The sequence below is a fragment of the Nilaparvata lugens genome, chromosome 9 (genome assembly GCF_014356525.2).
Source record: "Nilaparvata lugens isolate BPH chromosome 9, ASM1435652v1, whole genome shotgun sequence".
Classification (NCBI taxonomy): Eukaryota; Metazoa; Arthropoda; class Insecta; order Hemiptera; family Delphacidae; genus Nilaparvata; species Nilaparvata lugens.
The window spans coordinates 19179965-19184043 of NC_052512.1; the positions used below are offsets into that span (position 1 = coordinate 19179965).

At 30.5% G+C, this 4079-nt stretch overlaps 1 long non-coding RNA gene across 1 annotated transcript; it reads left to right on the forward strand.

Annotated features, from left to right (window-relative positions):
- Nucleotides 1-290: 290 nt before the first annotated feature.
- LOC120353068 lies at nt 291-3822 on the forward strand. Its single transcript, XR_005572167.1, has 3 exons — nt 291-428; nt 2666-2835; nt 3409-3822. It is a non-coding gene; the product is annotated as an uncharacterized LOC120353068 (long non-coding RNA).
- The last annotated feature ends 257 nt before the right edge of the window (nt 3823-4079 follow it).

Below are 4079 nucleotides of genomic sequence, written 5' to 3' on the forward strand. Positions count from 1 at the left end.
AAATCGTTCATGACGTTACACCACATTTTAGTTCTTTACGGAAATTAAAATAATTCTAAATTAAATATACTCCATTGCAGACTAATAATGTCCATGTTCAGAACCGATTATGTTGTTATTCTAGTTCAAACCAAAGTTACTTCAGTTAGAACTGCAATCTATTGAAATTCAGTTCTCTTACTTTCAAATAGATAGTTTTGAACAATGAATAATTCTTTTATAGACTAGGCTATTATAAGTAAGTAACAAACGGCAATGACCTTTCCTGGAACAAACAACACGTTACGTCATCATTGCTTTAGCATTATTCAGTTGCTCACTTGCTTCCTTGATGTCCAGTGGTTAGAGAGAACCTTCCATGATGTGGAAATACACAAAAGATCACCTTAAATCTTGGAGCTTCTAGGATTTAGTAGTGGAATTCCGAGGTAAGATTAAATATTATTCTGTAATCTAGTTGAGATTAATCTTAGTTGACATTATTTATCTCCAATTACATAGGCTACGGTACCTCAAGAGCTTCTTGAAAAGACCATGCGCAGAATAGAAATGCGAATTGAAACAAGTGATGATCAGAATAGAAATATTATGATTATCAAAATAGAAGTAATACTTCAATTTCTATTGCTAGATTCTTTTAAAGAAGATTATGACTAGAAGCAGTGATCTAAATCTTCATCATCTTTCATCCTGGTACTACTCTCTAAATAATTCAATTTACACCCATCACATTCCATTTTAAATTATCTTGGTTCATTATTTTTTTTTTGTGAATAAAATGGTATTTTTAACAGAATTTGTTGATTAAAAGATGAACTATATGACTCCTTTTTCTTTAAAAAGAGCAATCATATTACATACAGTATGTCTCTTCTGTTGAAATTTTCCAATTTAAATTTATTTCTCTCTAATTTTGATGTAGGCAACCACAAAAATAGATCAGTAATAAATAAATCAGTCTATTGATAAATCAATAAATTAATAAATCAGTATATTGATGACAAGAGAAATCATTCTTGGGAACATAAACATGAACAAAACCATACATAACCTTAATGAGTGAAAAAATGTAATTTTACTATTTATACTAGGTTAAAATGCAAATTGAAAGATGAATTATTGTTGATCCAAGTCAGACAAAATATCTTCGGATAGGCCTAATCTAATCTTAAAGTTTTATAAGGAATAGAGTGAGTATTTCTTACCTAACATTTTTTTAATACCTGATGCGTCCGTTCTGTACCAGTACCTTTGAGCCATCTGAATTAAAAATGTATGGTTCCATGTTTATTTTGGGCTGAAATTGTACAAGAAGACTAAATTTGAAAACTAAATTTGATTACCCAAATTTGAAAGAAAAATAGCACAGGGTCTATCTTATTATTCTATCTACCAATGTTATTACATCAGTGTTACTTGTATCGTGAATGAATAAAATAGAAAATATCCATTTTTATAAACTTTCAGGAATTCAAAAACAAAGTTTGTACTTTGAAGGAAAAGTTTACTGAAATTGTTGAAATTCTTTAATAAGATAAATTGATTTGTGTATCATAAACTTAATATAGGCCTATAGTAAAATAAAATTGAAATTGATTGATCAAAAACTAACAACTTCAACAAGTTCAAGTTGAAAAAAGTACTGTATGCACAAAAAGTTGTACACATCTGTCTGTGGTTAGTATAGGAAACATTAAATTTGAAAGTGAAAATTAGATCTAAATAGAATTGAACAAGGATTATAACCTCCTTGAAAAGTGAAAAATCTGAATGGAGTGTAATAGAAGGACGCTACTCTTTGACAAAATAATATTAAAAGTTATCTGTGACCCATCTTTTGTAGTTTAGTATCATTTTATAGTCTGTGTAAAATATATTGAGGCTCTCAATTCGAAGAAATTACAGGGTTGCCAAATCGTGTAAAAATCATGCAACTTTCTCAAATTTTTAATTTAACGTCAGAATTGGATGTAGAATATCATCTCCGATATTCCAGTAGTGCTAGAAAAGTTTTAGGGTTGAAGGATTAGAAGGAAATTCAATTTTATTGGTGAAATTGGAAACATTGCGAAAATATGTTTTTATTTTGAATATCATTTCTCTCAGAGTCATGGAGCGTCGTAATGCGTAATAATTTTATATCAAAATATTGGGAAGAGTGACTACTTTCTATTGGTGTCTGGCCATTTTCATCCGACCCATAGTTATTTTTTAATTGATGATTATGTTCGTCAATGTCAAGACATTTCGAGCAGAAAACATGAAATTTTCGACATGCTAGAAACTTTTTTGTTTCAAAACATAAGTGGGTAGTAAAAGCGAGAAAGTTACTCAGAGATAATTAAAATTATTTTTCCAACTATTAAAAAGTAGTCAGAAGAACGTATTTCATTTTGGCCTCTCAGGAGTTTCAAAACTGGTTTGAAACAATTCTGATTCAATCCTAAATTTTTTCTCAATTCCAAAATAGTGAAACATGATGGAATCAATTGCGAATAGTAGTTGTTTCATGTTGAGGGAACATTAATTAGACATTATCTCTATTTTTTTAAATTACTATATTTTGCAGAAATTCAATACAATTCAGCTTTGCTCAAATCATTGTATATTATGAGATAAAAGGATAATTTTGCACTATGATGGCGTTTTTCTGTTTTCATTTCAGATAAGAATTTAACACTGGACGTTCTAGGAGTGCTAGCGCCAAATGAGCTAGCTGATCTTGTTCCAGATGTTCTAAGGAGATCTGAATTTTGGAGAAACTTCTAGTCATGGAATGACGATTTCAAAAAAATGGAGAACAGCCGGAATTCATCGCCACTAGTTGACTTCAGAGTGAGTTGATTCTATTAAACTGTAGCCTACCACATTAATGAGATTATAGAGTTGCACGCCCCATAATAATATTGAGACCTACAGGTGTTTCAGAAGTAGGGTCGAACATTTTAGGGTATTCTTCCAAGATGATAGGAGACTTCAAATGTCGTATTTGGAGTGTCCAAAACTCAGCGGTTATCCTTATAGATGCCATTTTGTTTTTTTCACTTAACCGAAATGGCAGCTATAAGGATAACCACTGAGTTTTGGACACTAGTCGAAATACGACATTTGTAGTCTCCTATCATCCAGGAACAATACCCTAAATGTTCGACACTACTTCTGAAACATTCTGTATAATTGATATCTTCCATTCTTTGAATTAATTGAAACTTTATTGTGAACAAAATGTTCATAATTGCTTTAATAACATTTGAAAGATATTATTTCTTTATTCATAGAACATTTTCATTTGAGCCATTGGAAGAGAGAAATTTTCTTTCAACCTGAGCTGGCTGCTTACATTATTACTTGTATTTCAATCAAGCAATATGAGTGTGTTTGAATAACCCTCATTATCACTTTTTCTAGGCAATTGTAGATCCAGAGCTATATGATCCAGATACCAGTGTAACAAGCATTGGAGCCTCAGAGTTTGAAATGGAAAGGATGATAAGGAGTGAGCCAGCATCATGTATCAGCACTCCAATCAGTATTATGTTTTAACTACAGAAAAATTAATATTTTCATAGTGACTTGGTAATCTTTGGAAGTTTTATATATTAATATTAATTTCTTAATCTTGAATTTATTTTTTTTATTTTTGATGAAATTTGTATTTCATGACAACCATTATGTTCTACCTACAGAAAAATGGATATTTTCTTAGTGACTTGGTAATCTTTGGAACTTTTGTAGTATTATACTTGAGTATAAATGACATATTGTGAATTGTCTGAATAATAAGGTAAACTGTTTCTGTTTTCTTTTTAAATATACACTGTCTCTGCTACTAACGTCTTTTATATTTCCCTTCATAATAAATTTCACCTAGTTTTAAGGCGTGTTTTCGTATTGAAAGGTTTTACCAATCAATCATGTAACATTGATGATTTTTCGAGCACCTAATTCCAGAAGTCTTTGGATCCGCTCTGGCAAAAAACCTTCCAGCAGGAAATCACAGAATAATTAAGTTTTTCTTTTTGTTTTTCATACAGAGAGTATAAAAATTCTGAAGGATGCATGTCTACGGTAACATCTCA